At 51.3% G+C, this 27,413-nt stretch overlaps 1 long non-coding RNA gene across 1 annotated transcript; it reads left to right on the top strand.

The window, feature by feature from the left end:
• The first annotated feature begins 4,318 nt into the window (after positions 1–4,318).
• LOC118651739 lies at positions 4,319–6,899 on the top strand. The gene is made up of 3 exons (XR_004966333.1): positions 4,319–4,382; positions 6,379–6,523; positions 6,721–6,899. It is a non-coding gene; the product is annotated as an uncharacterized LOC118651739 (long non-coding RNA).
• The last annotated feature ends 20,514 nt before the right edge of the window (positions 6,900–27,413 follow it).

The raw sequence follows: 27,413 nt of genomic DNA, 5'->3' as shown, positions 1-27,413 counted from the left end.
CAAGCAGCAGCTCCTTCCGCTCTTGGCCAGGGCGGGCCTGGTTCCATTTTGCACTTGGCTGCTGGTTCCAGAGCAGCCTGGGAGCCAGGCGGGGGCCTGGCGGGCCTCCTGTGGGGGCTGGCACTGTGGGGGTGGGTGGTCCCACCTTCCCCTGAGAGCAGCCCCACATCGTGCTGGGATTGCTTACAATTTGCTGCAGTTGAGATGCTCTGCGTGGAACTTGCCAGGGGGCTGAGGGGCTGCCGGCTGGCCCCCTCCTGAGTCTAACACACGGGGCTTTGCTGCCTGTTCCCTGTCCAGAGGCCTGGGCTCCCACACAGGGGCCACTGTCACCGACAGAACAGTGCCCTCTGCCGGCCGGCCTGGGTGCCTCCCCTCCATAAGGGCCAGCTCTTCCCAGCTGCCGGGAACCCTGGGCACCGGGGAGCCAAGAACCAGGCCACTTTCCTTTAATGACCCACCTCTCGGAGCTGGGCAACAGTCATAATTCTCTGTCCTGAGCTCGACTGTTTTCCATCCCGTCTCCGCTGCCAGATTAATCTTCCTAAAACACCGCTTTCACTCCTCTGATTAAAGACCCACGCGGTTCCTCGTCGCCTTTGCATCAGGCTGCAGGCCGAGGTTTGGCATCAAAGGCTGCCTCTGCCTATCACCCTCCCCCGAGGGTCTCAGCTCCTTTCACCCTCAGTCCCCAGGCCCCCAGCTAAGGTGCAGAGGTGCCAGCTATGGGGTAGACAGACCCGGTTTGCCCCAATGATGGTGATGGAAATGGCTCCGGTTAGTTGATGACCTGTCCTGTCTCTACATGAGCTCAGCGCATTACAGGTATTAGCTAATTTAATCTTTAAGCAGAGTCTTACCCCACTTTCCAAATGAACCAGAGAACTCAGTGACTTAGCCAAGGAGTGGCAGAGCCAGGACAGGGACGCCAGAGCCCAGCTCCCAGCCCCACCCCCTCTTCTGCCTCCTCCCGAGATGGCCAGGCCTGGAGAAGGTGGAGGTCTTTCATCTGCAAAGGGTGGTGATTAGGCTGCCCTTCAAGGTCATCGCGATCAGTGAGATGACGGGTGAAAGACATCAGCCCGCGGTGTCACCCACGGCAAGCCCCCACCGTCCGCCTTCCTCTTCTGGTCATTTCTCCGTGAAGTCCCTGCAGCCACAGCAATCTCCCTACTGAGTCATCCTCTCAGAAGAAAGCTGAGGGCCGACTGTGCCGGGCGTTTTTCTAGGCACCAGCCATGCCACGCTGCCAGTCTCCTGTCACGTGTTCCAGAAAGGAAGACCTACCGAAACCCAAGGAGACCTGGGGGGACGCTTCCAGTTGCCCCAGAATTGGTTCCTGGGAACCACAGCTATGGAGAGAGGGATGCTAAGGAACCCCCTCCCTAAAGAGCCCACAGAAGGCTGGGGCCAGGCACCGTGCGTGTGGCAGCTAGGAGGTGGCAGAATTGTCCCTGCCCCCAGAAGCCCCAGCCCCTCGCTCCTTGCCGTTCCCTGTTCGTATAATATTGAGTGGTCAAGAGAGAGCGAGGGTAGACATGGCGCTGGGCAGTGGGTACCAGTCCCGCTCCTGCCCCACCCCCACCCCCATAAACCAACAAAGGAGGTCCCATGAGACTCCTGAGAGAGGCTGCTGCCAAGAGGAGGCTGGCACCTCGTGCCCCAGCTGGATGCTCGCTGAGCTGCAGAAACCTGGTGCCAACTGCAGGCACAGGGTGTGAGGGTGTCCTTGGGGGAGCTTGGCATGCAGCCCTGGGAATTGAGGGGACTCAGTGGGGAGAAGCCTGCACCAGCAGCAGGGAGAGCAGGTACCCCACCTCATAAGGAGCCACAGGGTAGGGAGTCACTGGGCTCGTCAGACAGGCCCTGGGCAAAGGGAGCTGCTCCCCCGGGAAGGTCAAGCGCTATCCTGCTGGCAGGGCTGGGGGTGCAGCTGTCTACTCCCGGGGAAATGCCAGCCACACAGGAGTCTCGGTCCCCAAACAGCCAGGCACCCCCATCTCCAGGGAGACCACAGCAGGGGAACAGCAACGCCCACTGGGGAGGCACCCCGAGAGAGGACGCTCCGCTCCCTTCCCCACTTCTGGAGAGGAGCTTCGAGCCAAGCTTTGGAGCTCTGAGCTGGCCTGATCTGAGCTTTAACAAATAAAAGTGCCCGAACTGGGTTCAGCGTAGCCTGTCATGAGGGCCCAGCAAGAAGAGGGACTCTGCCGAGTGTGGCAGAATGAAACAACTAGAAGAAGTAAGATGGTCTAGGCTTGGGGCCTACTGAGTCCAGATTCCCCAATAAATTGGTTCTATAATAACGAAATGATGGAGATGATTTCAGACCATGCCAAGTGCTGTACAGGCAACAAAATGGACCTGTGATGGGTGGTTTGTGGGGTAACTAGGTTGGGTGAGCAGGAACAACTCTGAGGAGTGACATTGGAAGGAAGGTCTGACAGCCACGTGGCCACCTGGGGGACATCCAGCAGCAAGGACAGCAAGTGCAAAGGCCCTGGGGCGTGACAAGCTTGGAGAGCCAAGGAACTTCAGCTCAGCAGCGATGTTGTCCGGTGTGGGGGAAGCAGGAGGAGGGGAGATGGGCAGGGCCAGACTGGAAGGAATGGATTCTATTTCAAAGGCTACAGGATGCCAGACATCGTAGCTCTTATGTCCTCATAGTGCCCGGCACAATTTGGAAACGTAGTAAGTGGTTATTAATCACTGCACTTCCCTAAGGAGCTCAGGAAAGACCTCTCTGAGAAGGTGACATTTAAGATTTGAGAGGGCAGAGTGACTGGCACGCCCTGGGCATGGCTGATTCATCGGCCCCTCAGAGGTGGGCCATCTTCTACTTTCTTTCCCCGGCTCCCAGCACTGGGACTCAGGCATGCATGGACTGTGTGTGTGGACTTCGGGGGGTTTGGAGTTGGGTGGGACTCAGGACCTGCCCTAGAATCTCCTACAATCCATGGAGGAGAAAACTGGGCCAACACGACTTCACGCCGAGCAGAACCCAGAGAGCACCCCAGCCAGGGTCTGCCGCAGCCGCAGCCACAGCCGCCGCCGAGAGCTACTGTCTCCTTGGGGACTGAGGGGAAGCTCTGCTCACACCCTCAGGGTATCCTTCCCTCCCTGGCTCCGTGAAGCTGACCCTCTGTAGCATCCTTGGCTGCCTGCTGACACTGCTCTGGTTCAGCCACCAGGAGAACAGGGAAGCCCAGAGTGGGAGGGGGACACAGCAGGCGGGCGCTTTTGGAGTGGGTTCCCCAGTTCAAACACAATGCCTCTGTGACACTCGGGCACTTTCCTTTGTTGGGGTCCCTGTTCAGATGTGGATGGTGCAGGAGCAGCTCCCGGATGTTGTCCCCAGACGCAGTGGTTCACCAGGACACCTCCTGCCCTGAGAGCCAGCCCTGGAGATTCCCACGGCTGGGAAGGTGCATAGTTACACGTCTTCTGCAAGGAGGCTCAGGGGCAGGAGGCAACCTGCGTCATGTCTGTGATAAAATACATTCATCTCGGTGCTAAAATGTTGTGTTTTTTATAATATATTTTATTGATTTTTTTATTATTTTTTTTTACAGAGAAGAAGGGAGAGGGATAGAGAGTTAGAAACATCGATGAGAGAGAAACATCGATCAGCTGCCTCCTGAACACCCCCTACTGGGGATGTGCCTGCAACCCAGGTACATGCCCTTGACCGGAATCGAACCTGGGACCCTTGAGTCCGCAGGCTGACGCTCTATCCACTGAGCCAAACCAGCTAGGGCAGAATGTTGTGTTTTTTAAATGGAACATTGAAAACTAAAAATGTCCTGTCCCAAACTGGAGTGCCAGGAAGCACAGGTTCAACTGAGCCCAAGATGGGACCTGCGAGTTACACTAACCCAAATCTGCTGGCGGAGTTGGCCCATCCTGGAGGTGCAGAGAGAAGCCTTCGGTTTTGCATCTGTGCGCCCATTCTTGTGTCCATCTCTGTGCAGGGCCCTGCTGATCGGAGGGATGACTGATGCTGTGCCCTCCAGGAGCTCCAGTCTCGTGGGCAGGGAGGGTTTCCAGGGCCCACTACCTGATGCTAGTGGGGGAAGGGCATTCCAGACCAAGGAAAGAGCATGTGCAAAGGCCCTGAGGCACGGAGCTGAGGGCCCGCTTGGGGAACTGTGCATGCAGCGTGGGGCGAGGAGCGAGGGGTGCCCAGCAGGTGAGAGGTTGGAGAGAAGGACAAAGCAAACGCATGGAGCTGTTATCACACAGAGCAGAGGAGTTGGACTTTTTCCAGAAGGGAGTGAGGAGCCGATAGGGTTTTAACAGAAGTGACTCACCAGGATGTCTGCTTTAGGAAGATCAACCGAGGGGGCAACTGGAGGATGGAGTGGGAGAGGAAGCGCCTGGAGGTAAGGAGACCCGGTAAGACATCACAGTTCAGCAAAGAGCTGATGGGAGGGAGGTGGCGACAAGTTTTCATCCATCTCCAATGTTAGCAAAATATTGGGAAAGGTCTTTTAAGCCAACTCAGAGTTTTCTTCCCCTTTTCCGCAGAACACCGATTGATTTTTTAATGTGTTAGCCTTTACTTCCTTTAGAGGCAAGCGAGCCAGAGAGAGTGACTTCTTTAGGTTGCAAATTGTTAGCGATGGAGCCAGGCTTAAGAACTCCGCTGCAGCCTCTGTGGGTCTGTGATATTTATGTATACAATGCCCATTCGCCTTCCTCTCTGCCAGTAAACAGAGCAGATAAATATGAAGGGGACAGCAGCAGAGAGCCCGTTCCCATGCTAAAAAGGCAAGAAGACTGCGAAGGCTCATTAGGAGAAAATATCGACCCGGTGGTGTCCGAGTTTTACCTGTGGTGTGAAGAAAAAGTGTTTTTGCCAAAGCCATTATGTAACTGGTTCTAGGGGCAGAGGGGGGTGATGCAGACTGAGCAGAGGGGCAGGAGAGCAAGGGCAGTGTGGGTTCCCAGAGGGCAGGGACCACATCCGGGGCTCCTCGGAAGTCCCTGAGAAGCAGCTGGGATTGTAGTGGAGTTAGAATCGCAGCTATGTGTCCGCAGGCATGTCACTCACCCTCTCTGATGGTCGGCTTCCCCATTTATCCAATGGGCATAACAGCCTCAACCTTTCCAATTACTGTGTATGGATTCTGATATGTAAAACCTCTTTCACCAGGCACAGTCTAATGCATTGTAGGTGATTTCCAAATTTTCTTCAATAACTATGCTTTTTATGAGCCTAAAAGGAATGTATGCTTATTGCAAGAAAAAAAGTCAGGAACTATTGAAAAGTATAAAGAAGAAAATGGAAATTATTCAAATCCTACCACCCAGAAGTGGCCAATAGCATCCTAGTATATGCACCTCCACCCTTTTCCTCTGCATATAACATTTTGTACATATCGTGGTGCCATACATGCTATTTTCACTTACTATCTTGTGAACATCATCTCCGGTCAAGAAATCCAGTTTTATATTATTATTTTATTTCTTTTTAAGCCATAAAGAATTTTAAACATACCCCAAAATAGACACTTATTTACCCATTAGCCAGAACTTGCAAGATTTTGCCACCCTTGCTTTATCCTATCCCCTTCCATTACTGTTATTGTTTTAACAGTTTAAACCAAATACCAACCCCTCTGTCAGTGTCTCTAAACCAAGCATGTCAAACTCAAAGGCTAACACGGGCCAAATGAATGAGGCATGCGGCCCTCGGGCCACGAGTTTGACATGCTTGTTCTAAACGAACCACAAGGCCATTATCACACCTGATCAAAATTAACAGTAATTCATTAGGAGCATCTAACAATGAGTCAAGATTCAAATTTCCCCATAGCTCCCCAAGGCTCTTCTCCCGCTGGTTTATCGCATAATCATTTTTAATGACCCCGCTGTAGATGAACACCGGTTTCCAAGCTGTCACTCACAAAAAGCACTGAGGGCCACATCCTCTGCACATCTATGTGGACCCCTGTCCAATTATTTCTCCAGGACCAATTCCTAGAAGGGAACTTTCATGGTCAAAACCTATGCACCTTTTTAAGGCTTTTAATAGCATTTGACAAATTGCCCTCCAGAGAATTTGTACCAATTTATACTCCCACCAGCAGGGACAGGCACCCTGGACAGCCTTGGATGGTTAATGAAGGGAGGTTAAAGGGAGAGAAAGCAGGTGGGGAGAAAAAGGAAAAAGGAAAAGAGGCCTGGCGTGAGGGTGCAGTGTACCCCCCGCACCTCTCCCCCGCCCCGGTTGCCAGCCACCACCAGCCCAGAGGAGCTCAGAGAGCCGAGGCTCCCAGCCCAGCAGCGACTGCACCAGATTAAGTCTTAAAGCAACGATTCAATGGAGACCGAGAACAAAGCTGGAGCAAAGACGCTTCGATCCATTCCAATTAGGAGCCGCCTTTCCAGAGGCGCAGGCTGCCGCGGCTGAAGGCAGGCAAAACGCCACAGCCCAGCTGTGCTGGAAGCTTGTCTGTTTTCCTGAACTCCCCGGAGGCGCTCCATCCACTGCGCTCATAACCCAAGGCCTGTTCTGAAGGTTAGAGGATTCGACTTGGGTGGGGATCTCCGCCACCAAAGGCCAGGGGCCCTTCCGTTCTTGCACTGGCTAAGGACGGGGGAGGGGGAGGGCAGGGGAAAGCCCCACCTGCGACACGTGGGGGGCATATACCTTGCTGCTGCTTCATTTTATCTGTGTGTTTATTGCTGTGGTTTTAAAACTAACATTTCTTTCAGGCTTGCGAAGAGCAGATAAAATTAAGATATAACCCTGGCCATGTCGCTCAGTTGGTTAGCATGTCATCTCGATATGTCAAGTTGCTGGTTCGATCCCCGGTCAGGGCACATATAGAAGCAACCAATGAATGCATAAATAAGTGGAACAACAAAGCCATGTTTCTCTCCTTCTCTCTCTCTCTCTAAAATCTCTCCCTCTGCCCCCTCTCTCTAAAATCAGTCAATCAATCAATAAAATAAGTTTAAGATGAAGATACACGTGGGGCCTGGCCCTGCACACGGAGGTGGAGCACAGGCTGGTGCTGGCTGCTGCAGCCTGGCTTCGGTTAGGTTCACGCCACAGGTGGCAGTACCATGGTTTGCTGGCCTTTGACGCACTCTCTCCAGTTGGCACCATGATATCATATGTTGAGCGCAAGCATTCAAAGAACTGGCCCAAGTACCAACGCTGCCCATTCTCCAGTTGACATGCCAACCGTAAGCATTGGCTGGGGTAACACAGGACTATAATGAGTTCAGGGTGCTGAGTCCAGAACTTCCTTAGGGGCTGTATCCTCTGTAAGGCGGTGTTTAAATTAGGAGCACACAGGAGCCAGGTCCTGGTGGGTCCTTGCTACTATTAAAGAAAGTTTTCAACAGTATAGAGGTTCTTCAAAAAACAAAAAAAATGGAACTGCCTGGTAACCCAGCGATTCTCCTATCTTTGGTGGAGTGTTTACAATAGCCAAGATATGCAAGCCACCCAAGTGCCCATGATTGTACCCATTTTACAGATGTGAAAACTGGGGCTCAGAGAGGTGAAGCCAAGTACTCAAGTTTAGTCAGGATGCAGAACCCACATAGGACCTGTGCTCTTTAGGTCCAAGTGAGCGAGCAGGTGTGCAGGCAGGACCCATGGCTGGGATGTTTAGGACAGACCTGCAGGGACACAGTGGTCCTACAGTGCGAGCAGGGAGAACCCATGTTTAAACTCGGAAGTTGGGGGGTTGGAGAAAGACTCCCAGGAAAGGTGCAGGTAGGGGCTGTGATGGAGTGAGGAGTGGCAGATAATAGTCCAAGGTAACATTTACTGAGGGCCAGGCCATGGTAAGCCCTCAGCAAATGTAAGCCCTTAACCTCCTCCTCCGGGGGCCCTGCCACCACCACAAGCCACCCAGTGAGGGGCCCACTGTGCAATCAGGAGCATCTGCAGGGTAGCCCACAGTCCTCCCATTCCTGCCCCCTCCCACCCTCCAGCCCCGCCTTGGACCTCCAGAGCTCCTGGGACCCCCATCCCACACACCCAGCACTACTGGATGCTTGGGTCACTTCCAGGTCACATCTGGCCATGCTGTGCAGGGCCCCTCCAGACCAGCGACAAGGGCAGCCGGCTCAGCAGAGGCAGAGGAGGAGACAGTGGAGCCCGCAGACCCTCCTGACCCCGTCCAGACTGCACTGGCTTCCAAGACCATCTGCCTAGGCGGGCGGGCCGCACAGGGCACTGGGGCAGAAACAGCCGGCACCCAGCCGGTCACGTGCGGACCCCCAGGACCTGCATGGTCAGGAGGCCTGGCTGGCCTTCCCATGGCAGCTGCCAGAGCTGCTGGGTGGCAGGGGTGCTGGGCTGCAGGCACAGACCCTCCCTGACAGAGGTCCCAGGGGTGGGGGCCAGGGAGAACTCTGTGATCAAAGAGGGTGGGAAAGGGGCTGGGATGGGGAGAAGAGGCACCACGGGTGTGCTCCCCTTGGAGACATGAGCACCTGGGGCTGGTGCAAGGAATGGAGGCCCTCTATGCCCAGGTGCTCCCTGGACTTCCTGGTGCTTCCTGGACTTCCCAGGAGTGAACTCTGTGCCCCTGCCTCCTGGGTCCTCAGGGCCCCCCAAATGATACCCAAAGCCCCCAACCATCCCTTGCATCTGCTTGAGTCCCTCTAATCCAGGTTTGCCTCAGTCACTGTCCCAACATCAGTCAGAATGTCACCCCATATGCATACAGCCCCTTAAAGGCCTCCTATACCCTAAATCCTTGTCCTGGCCTGCACACACCTCAGCAGCCTCACGTTCTCTCTCTCTCTCTCTCTCTCTCTCTCTCTCTCTCTCTCTCTCTCTCACACACACACACACACACACACACACACACACACACACACTGTTGGTGCTTCAGTTTCCAAGACTTTCAGTTCTGTGTTTACTTAACTCTTCTGTGCCTGTTTCCTCATCTATTCAATGGGACAGTTAACAGTATCTTAGTTTTGGTGCCTGGTTACCCTGAGACACATGTGCAGGCACTGGTGGTTATTTGTAGGTGATCCCAGAAGCACAGGGAAGTGAGCCTGGGAGGGAGAAAGGTCACTGAAATGTGCGCTGATGATTTACTAATAATGATAATCATAATAATGCCATTGCTTGTCGGCATGACTGACAGTATGCTCTCTCTGACCCCAGGCCTTTCCCCAGGCTGTCCCCGTGCCTGGCACACTCCTCTGCTCATCCTTCCTCCACCTGGCTCATATCCGGGTGTGCTTCAGGGCTCTGCCCAATGTCACCTCCTCAGGCAGCCTTCTCTGAGCCACTGGGTTAGAGCACCTCTCTCTTGGATGTGCTCACAGCACCTACCCTGCCCCTTTCCTCCAGAGCATTTAATCATCGTTGTCACCTCAAATTTACTGGCACAATTGCGTGTGATGCTCTGCTCATTCTGAGTCCCTCCCGCTGGGCTGCAAGCTCCCTGAGGATGCAGCGGTAACATTCATCTCGGGCCTTGACCGATAAGTCAGTCACTCTCCAGGTGGGCAAGACGGGAAGGGCATTCGTAGGGAAGATGGGACCCTGTGGGCCAATGGGCTGAAGAGTGAAAGGCAGTATGGAGGACATAGTAGGGCTTATGCTACGAAGGGACAGAAAAAGTGGCCACAAGGGAAGTGGCGGTAGGAACTGGATGTATGAAGAAGAAGGCAAAGGTGAGAGGGACAGAAGGTCTCAGGTGCCATGCTGCCCTCTGACACACTGTGCCTGTCCCTCCATTCCTGTTCCTTCATCCACATGGTTCCCCTGCTTGGAATACCCTCCCTTCTCCCCACTGCGTGAACCCACCCTTCCTGAAGGATTCCCTGATCACTCCACCGTGCAGAGAGGCAACAGCGTCCCTCAGCAAGAGGGCCGGCCTTGAGAACAGGTGGCTCTGGGTGCAAACCCAGCCTCTGTCAAGGGTGTGAAACGTTTCTCATCCCCATCCACCCATATGACAAACAATCCTCAAAAGAAGAATTGACTTTCAGGCAAAGATAGGTCAGAGCCAGGGCCACTGTCAAATGGCTTGAAGATGAATCTAAGAGTGTTACTGCAAAGCCTTTTGCTAAGACCTCAGAAAGATTTAAAGTGCCTCATAGACCCTCTCAGACAGACAAAGGCCTTATGGGGGTCTTAAAAGCATGTGCTGAAAACCCATCCTTTTAAACCATTGCTCTTTGAAAAAAAAAATTGAAGAACAGCCTTGCCAGGAACCCAAGGTTAAAAAAAAAAAAAAGATTTATGGGGGTAGATTTGTAAAATGGAATGAATTAAAAATTGATTCATAAGAAGCCCTCAAAACTTTTAAAGGAATTGTTTTGGCTATGAACGAAAGGGCAGAGAGCACCAAATGAAAAGAGAGCCCTTTGGACCCTCAAATATCGATGAGCAGGAAGAAGGCTAAGAAAATGACTCTGCTGCAAACACTGGTCATTTATTATGGAAATGCCAGGGTGACTCAGAAGAAAGAACCAAAACCCCAGAGGGCAGTAGAACTGATTACTAATCAAGGAATGGGCCACATGTGCCCAAGTGGATTTCAGAATTGCTATGGACCAGTGATCGCTACGTGCCTTCCACATTTCCCCCTTTAGTGGGAGTGTCTACGGGGGTTATTCTGTGCCTGTCCCACCATTGCTTCCTGGGTATGCAGGGAGGACGAGGAACTTGTTTCTTCAACTCACAGATCTTCCTACTGAGAGGAGTGGTTCTCAAGGAGTTATACCCAGGGCACTCTACCTAAGGAGACACATCCCTACCTGCACCCAATAGTCTTAGACGGTAACACTATTGCCAATGGAGTACAATGGAAGTAGCATAAAGTGACCCCTGAAGATAGGTCATAAGAGGCAAAACAGCCTCTTAGAACCCAGCCACCATGCTGTGAGGAAGCCCTACCCAGATGGAGAGGCCACTGTAGACATACTGACTGCCAGCCCCAGAAGAGGTCACGGCCACCAGCATGCAAGAGAAGCCGTCAAAAGGACGCCAGCCACCATCTAACTGACCCAGGAGACCCCGGGCGGGGACTGCCACACTGAGCCCAGTCACCCCTAGAACCACCCCTAGAACCACTTAACAATGATAAGTGATTATTGCTGTTTGACCCTCCCCTACATTTGGAACAGTTTGCAATGCAGCAAAAACAGCCAATGCACCTGGGGGTGAATAAGAGCATGAGAGCAAAAAGGAGGGAGGAGGCAAAGATGGGGAGGGGGGGAAGAAGGAACCACGAGGCAGGACTTTGTGTGTCTTGTTCACTGCAGAGGCCTGGTGCATAGTAGGTGCTCAATTAATACTTGTTGACTAATGAAACATGAAGAAGGGGAAAGGAGCGACGGTAATTCTGAGTGCACTGAGTTTCCTAATGCACATTCGAAGGCAAACTTCCGGATGGGCCCAGGAGAGACTGCAAATGCCCAGACAGAACCTTTGGCTGCCCCAGATCCTCTGCGTGAAGGTTGAAGAAGAGAGACATCGAATCAGTGGATGTGGCCTGGGCCTCGGGGGCAGTTTGCTCTTGAGCAACCAGCGTCAGGACCCCCAGGAGGGCGCTGGCAGGAAGGGGCCGGCGTGAAGGCTGGGAGAGGCCCTGCCGAGGAGCCAGGCTCTGTAGGTTGGACACAGCTACAGCGCCATCCAGCTCTCAGAGGCTGTCCAGTCGCTGCCCAAGATCCCCAGCTACCCACCCCCCGCCACCCCAGGAGACCCCGGGGGGGGCGGGGGGCGGACTACCACACTGAGCCCAGTCACCCCTGAACTTGCTTTCTGTCCTGCCAACCAGCCCTTTCTTCCCAACCCCCCAGCCTTTAGGTTTGGTTTCCTATTCCACATTCTCTGTTTCTCGTTTCACGGATCTGCTTTTCATTTCTTCTGCCCCCTTCACCCTGTTCTTCCCCTTTCACCAGCTTTCTTCCAGGCCTCTTGTTTGTTCTCCATTCCCGTCCACTTACTGTTCTTTCTGAAGCTTCCACTTGTTCCTCTGAGAATTTTAGTCCCGTCCACCATGTAATCTCCCCTGAATCTCTTCTGCTAATTTTTCTCCTCATCCCTGTTTTGGTCTCTCTGTTTCCTGGCCCCTTCCTCCCTCACCTTCCTCACCTCATCCACCCACCCCTTAAACCTGTATCTGCCTCAGGCTCTCCTCCCCGCCACCTCCTCCCTGCCTTTTCTCTTCCTCAAACTGGGTTGTGAAAGGCGCCTCGGAGCAGGACGCGCTGTAAAGCCGGGGTCCCGGAGGGCCAGGCTGTGATCATTTTATTTTTACAACGTCCTTGGATGGAGGGAGGTGTCTGTACGGGGTGGGGTTGCGTGCTGGGTGGGAGGGACCATGGCGACGAATAGCACTTTCGACTAATATAGGTCAGTTTCTGAGCGGTATCCCAGGGGTCCCCACGAGAGAACCTCCTCGGGGCTGGCTCTGTGGAGGTGGCCACAGTGCCATCTCGGGGGAGCTGCGAGGAGGGGACCTGGAGGGTGGAGATGGGAGGGCTGCTCTTCGGGAACCAGAGGACCCTGCGAAGAGCAGCTCCTTGTGCTCCTCCGTGGGGCCTGTGAGCAGGTGTGGGCCTTTTCTGGGCACATCTTCAGAAAGGATTCCGGAACCCCTCCCCGGTGGCCAGCCCGACCTCACACAGTGCACAGAACCCACACTGTGCCCAGTTCTGCTGCTGTGTTCCCAGGCCAGCTGCTTAACTTCTCTGTCCTCAGCATCCTTATCTCCAACATGGGAGATACACTACCCCCGGAGACAGCGAGGACATTAGTAACATGGGGAGGAAACGGCATGTTTTAAATACCTTCACTATGCACTTTCACACCTTATCACAGCGAACCTTCCGTCCTGCAGGGAAGCCCCAGTTAGTCCCAACTTACAAATGAAGAACCTGAGGCTGAGATGTCACGAGGGCTCAGTGAGATCAGAGATGTGAAAAGAGCACTGCGACTACTGCTGGTTAACAACGGCAGCCGCAGACTCCTCCTGGACTGAAACAAGCCGTTTCTGGCGTCCAGGGAGCAGCGGCGACCATCATTCCTTCAAAAGTGTCGAGTGCCCTTTCTGTGCCAGGCTCTGTGCTGGCGGTGGGGACATGATGGTGAGCAGAGCAGACAAGGTGTGTGTCCTCACGAAGCTCACATTCTAAGAGGGAGACAGACATCAAAGCAAGACAAAACCAAACCTCACACACAGAACTAAGAGCACAGTGACAGTTGGTGCAGGGTGAGGGACGCGGCCACAAGAGAGAACCCAGGGAGGACCGAGAGGAGGCAGGAGGGAACACCCCTGAGAAAGTGAAGTTTCTGTTGCAATCTGTAGGAGGAGCATGTGTTGTCCAGGCGGGGAGCATGAGAAACGCATATTCCAGGTAGCAGCATGAGCATGTGCAAAGGTCCTGGGGCAGGAAAGAGTATAGTGTAATGAAGGACCTGGAAGGTGGCCAGAGGACTGAAGAGAGAGAGCTAAAGGTAGGGGCAGGGACAAGAGCTGGTCCTGGGGAAGACAGGAGGCAAGTACCAGGAATGTATGTGAATCCATTTAAAGGTTTTAAGCAAGAAGTGACATGAACTGACATCTGTTTCAAAAAAAAAAAAAAAAAAATCATCCATCTGGCTGTGCAGAGAAGAGGCTGCAGAGGAAGGAGCAGAGTAAACATGAGAAGACCCCAAAGAAATATCTAAGAGATGATAGCAGCTTAACCAAAGAAGATACTCAGACCTTTACAGTTTGTAAAGCTCTCTGTCTTGCCCCTGGGAGATCATGATTGTGCCCATTTGACAGATGAGAAAATGGAGTCTTTAAGAGGTGAAAGTGGCTTGTACAACACAACTCATCGATAAGTGTTGGACTCTGAACTTCGAGCCCAGTCCATGCCTCTTTTCTGTCTTATGGTCCCAAGAGAGTTAATGATGTGGCTCAACTGAGAGTTCAAAAATAAGCTGTTGGCCTTTGAAATGAGGATCTTTGCGCATCCTCCTTGTCATTGTACTTTTACTGCATTTTTCAAATGTTAAGCTTCCTAACTCTTGGTTTCTTAATCTGTGAAATCAGGACAATGACCAGCCATTCCTGCCAGGGCTATTGTGAGAATTAAATGATCATGAATGAGCCTGGCCGGTGCGGCTCAGTGGTTGAGGGTTGACCTATAAACCAGGAGGTCACGGTTCAATTCCCAGTCAGGGCACATGCCCGGGTTGCAGGCTCGATCCCCAGTAGGGGGCGGGCAGGAGGCAGCTGATCAATGATTCTCTGTCATCATTGATGTTTCTATCTCTCTCTCCCACTCTGAAATCAATAAAAATAAATTTAAAAAAAATAAAAATGATCGTGAATGTAAAGCACTGAGAAGAATGTCTGGCATACAGTAGGCGCTTAATCAATGTGAGCTCTCTTTTCCTTGAAGAGGAGAGAGGGTCCAGCCTATCCACCTTCAAGAGCTGGTGACCTATGCCCACTGTCATGCCACTGACCGTGGGTAATGGGTTTGACGATCAGCCCTGCCCCTTCCCCCCTCTCCCCTCCACCGCCCCTTGCCCAGCACAGGCTCTGAGCTGGTCACTTCTCTGGGTGAGTCCCCGCACCCTGGCCACAGGTTTCCAGAGGAGGAGCCCATCACACAGATGCCCTCTGGCCAGGATGTCCCTGCACAGTCCCCAGCAGCAAGCCACCCTTGGCTGGCTCCTGAGCCCATCCCCTTCCAACCACATGCCCAACTCCAGGGTCCAGCCGATTGACGGATCTCTCCTGGGCCCAAGAAATGAGAATGAGGGGTGGGAAGCCTCATGCCCTGTCCAAGAAGGACCTCCTTATCAGCATCACGATGGATTCAGGTGGGTGCACCTTCCTCTCCAGATAGACATAAAAAAGGACGCTCAGAGAGGCAGCGTGACTGCCCCCCAGTGGCAGGGACAGTAAGTGGACAGTCTGGGTAGGGGACCCGGAGCCACTGACTTGCCCTGTGTTCAAAAAGGGAAGAGGGGTCGAAGTGAGTTAGGTCTGAAGTGTCCACTGTATCTGGTGGCACAGAGGCAGCTGCTGTCGTAAGAGCAGGCCCGTGGTGGCGTGAGGAGGTGGATGTGAGCGAAGGCAGTCCTGGAGGCCTGGCGTAGAGGTGCGAGCCGCAGAGGGGCCCGGAGCCGTGGGAGGGTTTGCACTGCTTTTATTAAGACAACAAACCAGGGGGGTATTTATACACCAGTAAGGAAGAGCCAGTAGTAGAAGGAGAGGGAGGCATTCAAGACACAGGCTTTGTTTCTGCCGTATCTGTGCCTTTCATCTCAGGCTGCCCCAAATCCTATTTGAAAATACAGTATAAATAAATGATCAAATAATAAGACATTGTTTGTTCCCTGCCAGCGGCGACCTTGAAGGGTCTTTAGAACAGTCTTTGTTCTCTCCTGGCTTATTTCAGATTTGCTCTATCGTCAGCAGCAAACAAACACTGACTGAGCAACTGCCATGTGCCAGGCGCCGGGCCGGCTCGGGACACAGAGCCAGGGCCCAGCCTCCACCCTCAAGGAGCTCAGTCTGAGGGTGCAATGGACATGGAGATGAGCCCCAGTGAGACAATGGGGCCCATGCAGAGAGATGCACACAGCACAAGAGTCACCCCAAGGAAGACAGGAAGGAGTCTTCCAGGACTGAGGCGGGTGAGAGTATCATGGAGGACCTCAGGGGAGAGGCAACACCTAATCAGGGTTTTGAAGGACACCCAGGGGCCCACCAGGCAGAAAGACGCATAGCACATGCAAAGGCCCTGAGGTATGACAGAGCCGGAGCCTGCAAGGGCTTTGACAGTGGTGGAGCCTAAAGGTGAGAACAGGAATAGAATGAGATGAGCCTGGAAGTGGGAGCAGGGGTCAGGTCGGCAGCGTGGATCGCCTGGAGATTTTAACAATACCTTGTGCAGTGGAGTGAACTGATGCTCCCCTGCCTGAGTTTCAGGGGGAAAGTTGAGGATTAGAGAAAAGCTATTAGGGATTCATTCATAGTGTCCACCGTGTGCTAGGCAGGATCCCAGAGCTTATGGCATGTGGGTAAGCAAAACAGGAAAGAGCTTCACCCCTGAGGAGCCGACCTGCTCGTGCCAAGAGTCAGACAACAAAGGGCAATTCTAATTTTCTTTAAGTAAATTGTATAAGATGTCAGAAGCAAAGAAAAAGTGGGGTAAGGTAGGTTGGAGTCTGGGGTGTGGGGTGTGGGTGATACAATCTTAGTGTGGTCAGGGAGGAAGAAGTAGACCTCAAAGGAGATGACGGGATGAGCTGTGTGTACATCGGGCAAGAGGGAGCAGCCAGTGCAAAGGCCCTGAGGCAGAAGTGTGCCTGGTGTGCCAGGGAACAGCAAGGTGACTAGTGAGGCCGAGCAGAGTATTAGAGGAGAACTGTGAGATATGAGGCCAAGCCTGGAGAACCCTGGAGAGACCTCCTCAGACCTTTGACTTTTATGGTACTGAAGTGGGGAGTCACCACCCCAGCTCAGGCAGGGAGGTGACATGGTCTGATTTATGTCTTAAGAAGATCATCCCAGCCATTTTGCTGGAAATGGATGGAGAAGGAGACCCATTAGAAGCTAATAGGATCGTCCAAGTAGGAGAGGATGGTGGTTCAAACAAGGGTGAAAGCGGGGAGAAGCAATCGATTCGGAATATAAAATTTCCTGATGGATTCGCTGGGGGTGTGAGATGGAGCGAGAAGCCCACGATGACTCTGGAGCTTTGGGGCTGGGTGTCGGAAGGCTGGAGTTGCTGGTCATCATGGGGAGGACACTACAAGAGAAGCAGGACTAGCGGAGGAAACCAAGGGTTTATATTCATTTACTAGAGGCTCAGTGCATGACATTCGTGCTCTGGGGAGCAGGGCGGGGAGGTCCCTCAGCCCAGCCTGCACCCTTTCGCAGTCCGGGAGCCCTTGGGGGACGTCCGACTGCTGGTTTAGGCCCACTCTGCTGGGAGTGGGCCTAAGCCGGCAGTTGGACATCCTTAGCACTGCCGCAGAGGCAGGAGAGGCTCCCACCACTGTTGCTGTGCTCGCCATCCATCAGCCTGGCTTCTGGCTGAGCAGTGCTCCCCCGGTGGGAGCACACTGACCACCAGGGGGCAGCTCCTGCATTAAACATCTGCCCCCTGGTGGTCAGTGCATGTCATAGCAACCAGTCATTCTGCCGTTCAGTCAATTACATATCCCCCTTTTATTATATAGAATTTTGTTAATCCTCACCCAAGAATATTTTTCCATTGATTTTTAGAGAGAGTGGAAGGGAAGGGGAGAGAGAAAGAGAGAAAAACATCGGTGTGAGAGAGACACATGGATTGTTTGCCTTCTGCACGCACCCTGACTAGGGCCAGAGATCAAGCTCGTAACTGAGGTATGTGCCCTTGACCGGAATCGAATCCAGGACCCTTTAGTCCACGGGGCGACGCTCTATCCACTGAGCCAAACGAGCTAGGGTGAGACCAAGGGTTTAAATGTACGGAGTAGGAAGTGTCTACCTGACGCCCACGTGTAGGTGAGAAGGCTGGTGTAGGTGGGGTCATCCATGTGCAGAGGGCATTTGTGAGGAGAACACTTTGGCCCCAAGGACCCAGGCGCGGCCCAGGAAGGGGTGAAGTCCCCGTTAGCATCACAGAGGCAGGGTTATTTTTACAGGAGCGGGATCAAGCCCCTACTGGTAAGAGGAGTGCATGTGCTATTTTGTAAATCTAATGCTACCTCTGGAAGGCTCCAGGACTTCTGCGTTTGCCTTGAAGTGAATCGGGAGCAACCAGCGACTGCCCTGCTGAAGGGCGAACACCGAGTGGAACCCAAGCACCTTCCCCGTTTCCCTAGCGACGGCCCTCAGCCTCAGCTTACTCACCCACAATCTGGGCCTAAGCTTCCCCATGCGAGTTCTGGGAGGAGTAACTGTGATGGCGTATTTGGCCGGGGCCACCAGGCTTGAAGATCGCAGGGCGCATGGAGAAAGGGACACAGGAGACCCCGGGCCTGAGAGGAGGGTGCCCAGGGCTTGGTGTGACAAGGGCCGTGGGTTTCCGAAGCTTAAGCGGACATGAAAAACGGCGGAGAGGACTTAGGTCAACACCCTGGCCCACTCCCAGGACCAGGGCCCTGGCAGTCAGAGATGCGAGGTGGACCCCCAGCTGCCCCTGAGAACTGAGAGGAGAAGGGGGCGTTTGAGCCTGCGCCGCATCTGATCAATACCTGCTCCCTAAGGAGCCTGACCCTGACCCTAACCCTCACAGATACTGTGTACTGAACAGACATACGGGGCGGGGGCTGCCTGCAGGCGGGGCAGCAGGGCTGAGCCTACCGGCGGTACAGCCCACTCTGCAGAGGCAGGCACACGAGGAGGCACCTTTCTACTGGACCCAAGAGGATTCACACACACAAGCACGTGTGCATGTACTCATGCATGCACATGCACACGCACACACACGTGTGTGGGCAGGAGTGCACACATGCACACATGCAACCCCGGAGGGATGCTCCAAGTTTCCCATGAGATTGGCATTGTAACATGAACGGGATTGAGTCTTAATAACCAAAATGGAGTTGTTCTTTTTAAAAACTGAAAGTGACTGGAAAATTGTGGAATCGGCCTGCGGTGTTCTTCAGCTACCCAGCAAGAAGGATGAGACTCAACAGAGCACAGTGGGAGCAGTTATTAGAACAAATAAAACATAATATCACCTTTTCCTGTTTACCCTGCAAGCTGAGGCTGCTCGCCCAAACCCGCTTCATTAATTACTATTATCGCCCCATTCCAGGCTGGGAAGCTTTCTTACCATCCTCCCAGGACTCCGAGGAAGCCTATTAATTTGGGAATCTGATATGTGAACCAGAAAATTGGAGAATGGAAGTCTTTCTCGCGGCAGCCCAGTTGCTTTCCTATCACAGAACGTGTTTGCAAAGACATCCAGCAGTTAGAAGGGTTGGAGAAACCTCTGTAACTGATGACAGTACAATAACACTCTCCTCACACTATAATGCTTCTCCTCTCTATTCTTAGTTTTCATTTCCTCTCAAATTAAGACAGAGCAGGGATCTGGAAGCAACAGATCCAAACTGAAGGCCCAGTCCTGCCATCTCCTAGCTGTGTGACGTGAGACAAATCATTGCCCCTCTCTGGTCCCTCAGTCCTCACCGGCACTGTGATCATAGCGCCCAGCTCACTGAGTCCATATGAAGAACAGGTGAGAGGCTGTATGGGAAAGCCCCCGTGAATGGTAACCCACAGACACGTGAGTTGTCACCTTCAGAAACATTTTTATGACTTCAGCTACTTACCACCAGAAATCAGATCTGATGCTGTAGAAACCAACTCATTCATTCATTCATTCATTCATTCATTCAGGAACAATGGAGGCCGCTGAGAGAGTTTATCCCCCATCGTCTAAGAAACAGGAAGTTCTCTCCACTTTACCCTAATAAAAAAAAAATAAAAGCTCTCGGTGTTTTTATTCTGTGAGCCCCTACCTTGTGCCCAGCTCCTGTAAGTTGTTTACACACCCTTCTCGGGGGAGCCCTGTGATGACAAGTACTACCACCCCCACTTCGAGAGGAGGCTCACCAGGGTTGCTGCCACGGCAGGGCTGGGATGTGGGCCCAGATCTGTGCTCCATGCTGGGGAGCGCTCCCTCCCCTCCCGTCTGCTCCCCATTCTAACCTGCTAACGGAGGTCTCCCTGGCGTGACCTTCCTCTCTCTGGGAGGGACTCTGCTCCAAGGACGAAGGACGTGCCACTCAGGCGGTTCCTCCGATTACGATTACCGCAGGATGAGTCTTCCCCATTCACTGAGCCTCCGGACCGTGAATCAAAGCCTGTCTTTTTTTTCTCCCTCCGCTACCAGCCCTTGAGTTTCCAATTTCGCCATTAGCTCATTGAACGGTGGCAGTGTTCCCAAGCCTCATTCAGGAGGACTCTGCCTTCTGCAGAACGCAGAGAGCAGGAGGCAGAGCCAAGGGGACCAGGAGGGGGTATAGGGCCTATTCGGACCCCCCCACACACACCACTCCCCCTGGGGTCACCCCAGAGGCTAGGACCCAAGTATGACTCGCTCAGCCTCCACATCCTCCTCTGTGAGTTGAGGGTCAGCCTCTCTAACCCCCAGCAGACGCTTCCTGACGTATGAATCATAAGGCTCTAGGGTAAGTGAGGGGCAGTTCCGTGCGATGTAGGATAAAGAGCTTTGTAAGTTGTGGGACGCTGTGCCCATGCCAGCCGCTAGTGCTTCTGCACACACCAGGGAGCCACGGGGCTGGCCTTTCGGGTGGCCAGAGAATGCCCCAGAGTTCACAGCCCTGGGGCTGCACAACATAAATGTTCCCTCTTTCAGGTCAAAAACACCAGGGGGCGTCTTGGGGCGTCTTGGGGCCCCCTGGACCCCAGTTTTAAGGGTAGTTATTAAATGAGGTGGTAATGATGACGGTGATTACCCTCTATCTGCTCTAGCTTTCTCTGTCCCTGCAGCGATGCTGCTCCAAGGGAGAGTCCAGCGGCCCCTCCCTGTGACAGATGAGCAAACTGAGACACAGTGAGTGGGGAGACTTGGCCACGGTCACACAGCTGTGGCGTGGGGACCCCCTTGTGGATGGTCTCTGACATGGGGACTGTTCAGCCCAGAGAAATTTGACCCATAGAAGGTCATAATGCCTGGTCCCCCGCCCGTCCCACACCGTTTTCCGTCTACACTGGCTTTCAGAACTCACTAACTAAAAAATGAAATGAAATGAAAAATGAGCAATTTTCTGCATCAGTAGGAGTCCCGATCTCTCTAGAATCTTGGGCCCAGGCATCGTTGGAGGATGCCATCCGATGTCTGGTGTGAGCTAGAAGGGCCGTTTTTGTTCCTGGGGTCGATGCTCTGAGCGATGAGGAAACAGAAACCCATAGGGGCCGTGGCTTGGCCAAAGTTCCAGGGCCCAGCCCGCCAGGTTACTCTCCTATTAAAAGTCACTATGATTTTCATTTCTAGGAATCTATCCCACGGCAAAACCTGGAAACCATTTTATGTATCAAGTTGTTCGCCTCAGCATTATTTATAATCGTGAAAAAGGGAAACATCCTTAATGGCAACAATTGAAAAATTAATCACATTTTCCCCCAACCACCTGCTTTCTAGATTTGAGGCCCCCTAATCTGTCCTCTGCTTTTGGAAGACTCACTGCCATTTTAAGCCTCTAAGTCTTTGTACATGCTGTTCCCTCTGCCTAAAATTCCCTTCCTTCTATTGTCTGTATATAAGCTCCTATTCTGCCATCAACACACAGCTCAAAATTACCCAGAAGGATGAACAGTTTATCTTTAAATGCCCAGCTCCTAGCTCAGGCCTGGGATATAGAATGGCTTGTTCAATAATCTATTGAATGAAGGAAGGGACCACCTAGTGAGGCAAATACATAGGTCTCTTGACCCTCTCTATGGCTATTTATTTCTTCTGGGTTTTTTTTTTTTTTTTTTTACCTAACACCTAAAACAAAAAGACAAATTCTGATGTCTGAATTGTATGGTTTGGCATGAGCTTTCACCCCATCTTTGGCCAATCTACCATGCTATTACAGCAGCTTCCCCCAGCACCCGCTCGTGGCCCCATAGCCTGTTAAAGCCATGGCCCACCTGGCCCAGTCCATAGGATGTGTAGTAGACCGAGAATCAACCCAACAGCCAAAATCTCAAGGTTACTCAGCTTGCTTAATTATGTTCTTCAAGCATCATAATCTGAATCAGCATTTCTTAAAGTCCACCTTTCCGTTCCCACTGCCTTTCTCATCCTCCCTGAAGTTCCCCCACCACGCTTTCCTTCAACACCCCGAAAAGTCCCTCCTGGGCCCCAAATGGAGGCTCCCTGGCCATTTCCCTCTCCCTCTTTCTTCTCGATTCTGTATCCCAAAGCTGTCCCTCCCCCCACCCCACCAAAAAAAAAAACTAATCAAGAATCAGCTGACAGTCTGAAAGGAAAAACCAGGAACTCTCTTTTATTAATAAATTTTGCCGGGAGCCGGTCCATGCTTGCTGTTTCAAGGGACCTGGCATATATGGCATACTGTTCTTAATATGTTTGCTCACCTTGGCACTATGTGTTTTAACCAAGGTCTCCTCTCTGAGAAAGGTTGTTTCCCCAGGTAGGGATTTTTTCCCTGAAGTCAGGGAGGGGATAAAACTCCTTAACTAAGTGCCAGGTGGGTAGTTAATCACTTTAACAACAAACAATCATGCTTAAGCTACATAATCTTTACTCCCTGGAATGGAGATAAGAAACGCCCTAACCTTTGTAATAGAGATTGATAGGATTGAATCAACTGGTATAAATACAGATGTAACAAGACAGCAAGAGACAGAACTAAGAACACAGAACTTAGAACACAGAACTAAGAAGACAGAGCCTAGAGATGGGGGAGCTTTGCTGGAGAGAGCATGGCAAGGGATCCTGGACGGAAACTGGAGATGGAACCTAGGGACAGAGCCTAGAGACAGAACATGGCAAAGGATCCTGGACTGAACCTGACTGCGGAAATTGGCAAGAGAACCTGACTAGAACCTGGTAACTGAACCTGGCTGGAGAACCTAGCAAGAGAACATGGACACAGAACCTGGCTGGAGATCCTAACCAGAACTTTGCTGGAGATCCAGACCAGAACTTGGCTGGAGATCCTGGCTGGAGATCCTGGCTAGGCTGCTGATCAACTGAACGCTGTCTCCATGTCATCTCTTCTTCGCCGACTCCGTCCACACCTTTGGGGACCCCTGGACCTGCTGGGGCCGGACCCCAGCATATGGCGCCCGAAAAGGGACCCCTAGGTAAGCGCCCCGCACTCAGGACGGATAGGACTCCACCATAGGAAGAGGGTGGATAGTCTTCGCCGACTCCGTCGACACCTTTGGGAACCCCTGGAACAGGATTCCCCTAGGTAAGCCCCCCCCTATTGAGAACCCCCACATTCGGGACGGATAGGACTCCACCAGGGTGCTGCAAACCCCCCTATGAGGATAAGTAGGGTAAGAAGGTGGATAGTGCAGAACTTAGATTGAGAAGATGTACCATACTGAGTCCAAAGAAAGAAGACTCTGTGTTGATTCTTAGATTGAGAAGATGTGCCATACTGAGTCCAAAGAAAGAAGACTCTGTATTGATCTTTAGATTAAGAAGATGTGCCATACTGAGTCTAAAGAAATAAGACTCTGTATTGATCTTTTAACACATATGCTTGCTAGCAGAGGAATTAAGGTTACTCCCAGTCAGACAGAACGTTTTATACAAGAAGTATGTCCATGCTTTTCTGAGGAAGGAAAGGTAAATGTAAAGGCATGGGAGAAGGTAGGCCCAAGGAGCCCTATCCTTAACCCCACTCCAGCCTTTCCACCCCGGGAAAGTGCAGGATTGGCAAGCTCTCCCTGGGGTGATAGATCAGGACTCAGGTAATAGCGGAAAGCGCCAATCCTACTCTTAAAATGGATACAAGAGAGCATTTCGGGGTTTTCTTTTTAATGCCCGCTTTTTAAAAATAAAAAAGGGGGAATTTGCCGGGAGCCGGTCCATGCTTGCTGTTTCAAGGGACCTGGCATATATGGCATACTGTTCTTAATATGTTTGCTCACCTTGGCACTATGTGTTTTAACCAAGGTCTCCTCTCTGAGAAAGGTTGTTTCCCCAGGTAGGGATTTTTTCCCTGAAGTCAGGGAGGGGATAAAACTCCTTAACTAAGTGCCAGGTGGGTAGTTAATCACTTTAACTACAAACAATCATGCTTAAGCTACATAATCTTTACTCCCTGGAATGGAGATAAGAAACGCCCTAACCTTTGTAATAGAGATTGATAGGATTGAATCAACTGGTATAAATACAGATGTAACAAGACAGCAAGAGACAGAACTTAGAACACAGAACTTAGAACACAGAACTTAGAACACAGGACTAAGAAGACAGAACCTACAGAGACAGAAGAACTTCACTGGAGAGAACATGGCAAAGGTTCCTGGACTGAACCTGACTACAGAAATTGGCAAGAGAACCTGACTAGAACCTGGTGACTGAACCTGGCTGGAGAACCTGGACAGAACCTGGCTGGAGAACCTGGAGAACCTGGCTGGAGAACCTAGTAAGACAACATGGACACAGAACCTGGCTGGAGATCCTAAGCAGAACCTCTCTGGAGATCCAGACCAGAACTTGGCTGGAGATCCTGGCTAGGCTGCTGATCAACTGAACTCCGTCTCCGTGTCATTCCTTCTTCGCCGACTCCATCCACACCTTTGGGGACCCCTGGACCTGCTGGGGTTGGACTCCGGCAAAATTTGTCATTTTTAATGGCTTCCTCCTACCTAAAGAAAAAATGTTATTTTATAGCTTCTCCTTTTAGTCCATTCAGTGTTCCATCTTCACCCTTTTTTCTTCCAGCTCGCAACTTCAGGGGTGATTCTACCGTAAAGTGAACCAAGCAACTGTCTGTGCCCCAACCTTGTTCGTCTATGATTGACATTCTCCAGGTTCAAGCCAGAATGGCAGAGGGCCTAGTGACCTCTAGTACACATTCCCATTTTACCTAAATCAGTGTGGTTCATGTGCAGGCTACACTACAATAGTGCATGTGTTGCCAGCTTTTTTTTTTCCCCAAGAGAAACATTGTGCTTGAGGACATTTTAGCTACAGGACCCATTGAACTTGACATTGTCAGAGACTGACTTCAAGCAAATATGAGCTAGCATGGACCGTGTAAAATATTAAGTACACACAACAAGAGTCTGATACAAACCATTACCACCACCTGCGCCCTAGAGAATCTGCCCTGTGGATGCTCCTCTGACGGTGGGCCTGTTCAACCCAGAGAAATTCGACACGTGGAAGGTCATCAACTCCTGGTCCCCTGCCCATCGCACACAGTTTTCTGTCTACATTGGCTTTCAGAACTCACTAATCACTGGCTTCCGGGGCTTCCAGTTGATTTGGCATTTTATGAGCAGCATAGATCAATTGGAAAAGTGAATTATCCCTGGTTAGTGACCAATAATAAGATAATAACATTATAACCACCCAGAAAAAAAAGTGTGGAGGAGCTGGAGAAAATGTGACAAGAGCAGAAAAATTGAATTAAGTTATGCAAAAAAAAAAAAAAAATCAAAAGTGGGTGACTTTGCATGAAGGCAAAGAGCAGTTCATTTGGCTTCAGAATTAAATTATTCCTCTGTTATAAATGAATTTCACACTACAAAATGTAGGCGATGTATTGAAATGATCATTGAGCTAATACAGCCAATAAATCGTTATGATCTCACTGCACTATCTTAGTTCCTTCCTGTGAACTTGTCAGTGCCTGACCACCTGCAGGAAGATCTGGTCCCACCGCTTTGCTTTACTGCCCATGTCCTGTTCGGCTGGCCCCACAGACCTTCCTGTTTTTATCTCAGAAGCTGTGCATTTGCCAGTCCCTCTGCTTAGACAGATGTCCCAGATCTCCATGCAGCCTCCACACCTGCATTCAGGTCTCGGCTCCCCCAGCTCCTCCGAGGGACCTTCTCTGGACCCCTTGCTGAAGGAGGACCCCACCATCAACCCATCCTCCCCACTACCGGTCTTCTCTCTCTGCTCCACAGTCCTACTTTGGTTTTATCTTTCTTGGTCCTTCCTGCTATATGAAATTATATACGTACTAGAGGCCTGGTGCATGAAATTTGTGCACGGGGGGGGGGAGATCCCTCAGCCTGGCCTGCATCCTCTCGCAATCCAGGACCGCTGGCTCCTAACTGCTCGCCTGCCTGCCTACCTCATCGCCCCTAACCCCTCTGCCTGCCTGCCTGCCTGATCACCCCTAACACTCGCCTGCCTGCCTGCCTGATTGCCCCTAACCACCTCTGCCTGCCTGCCTGATCGCCCTTAACCACTCACCTGCCTGATCGCCCCTAACCACCTTGGACCCCACTATGGTGGCTTTGTCTGGAAGGACATCCAGAATGACATCTGAAAGGTCATTCAGCTGACCAGTCTAATTAGCATATTATGCTTTTATTATTATAGATATTCATTGATAGATTCATTGCCATGAATAGATGTAGAAGATGTAAAAGTAGTACATAGTGTTTGCAAGCAAGGTCCTGGGATCCTGGGCAAGGTACCAAATCTTGTGGGGCCTCAACTTTCACCTGGAATGATAATGCCACCTCATAGGGATTACTATGGACTGAATTATGCCCCCGCCCTCCCCCCCACACACACACACACACTTCAAATGTTGAAGTCCTACCCCCCAGTGTGGTTGTATTTGGAGGCGGGGCCTTTGGAAGTAACACTCAGGATGGAATTAGTTCCCATACAGGAAGAGACCAGAGAGCTTGTGCTGTCTCTGTCTCCCCCATGGGAGGACACAGAGAGAAGGTGGCCACCTGCAAGCCAGAAAGAGGGTCCTCACCAGGAACAAGATCTGAACTTTCCAGCCTCCTGAACTATAAGAAATAGAAATAAAAATGCCTGTTGTTTAAGCCACCCAGGCTATGGTATTTTGGTATAGCTGAGTAAGACAGGGCTATTTTGAGGATTTGATGAATTAATGAATGTAAGGCAAACAGACTAATGCCTGAAACATAATAAGCTCTGTATGCATTTTAAAAACATTTTTATAATGGAATATTTCAAATATAGACAAAAGTAGAGAGACTAATCTAATAAATCCCCATTAAACCATCACTGAGCTGCCATAATTATCAATTCATGGCCAATCTTATTTTGTTTCTACTTCCATCCATTTCCCCAACCCTAGCTTATTTAGAAACTAATTCCAGACTTCATATAATTTTATCTGTAAACATTTCAGCATGTATCTCTAAAAGTGGGACTCTTTATTTTAAACATAACCACAATATCATTATCACACTGAAAAATAATAAACACAATGCCATCCTCACACCTTAAAAATCAAGCTTCTGTCTTGGTCTTTGCCACCTCTATGTCCCCTGACTTAGAATAAGGTCTAGCATACAGTGGGCTTCAATAAACAGGTATTCCCTAAGTGAGCCTTATCTCTTTGCTTCAAGGGTCTCAAATTTGACAACCCTTTTTCTATTCGGTTTGATTTGTACTCCACACACATTTTTATGGGACCTACTTTTGGCTTGAATATTAGTATTTGATACCTTTAATAGTCCTGGAAGTGGAGGGGTAGGACCCATTGGGGAAGGGGAAGGAAAGCAACAACATTCAACAAATATCCCCTGCTCCCTTATTGCATGTTTGACCCCATGTAAGTCTCTGGGATCCAGTGGTAACTAAGACATTACTGAATTAAATAATTTCAAAGTTCGTGTAGAACAGTGGTTCTCAACCTTCTGGCCCTTTAAATACAGTTCCTCATGTTGTGACCCAACCATAAAATTATTTTCGTTGCTACTTCATAACTGTAATGTTGCTACTGTTACGAATCGTAATGTAAATATCTGATA

Source organism: Myotis myotis, unplaced genomic scaffold (genome assembly GCF_014108235.1).
Source record: "Myotis myotis isolate mMyoMyo1 unplaced genomic scaffold, mMyoMyo1.p scaffold_m19_p_3, whole genome shotgun sequence".
Lineage (NCBI taxonomy): Eukaryota > Metazoa > Chordata > Mammalia > Chiroptera > Vespertilionidae > Myotis > Myotis myotis.
This window is presented reverse-complemented; position numbering and strand designations above follow the sequence as displayed.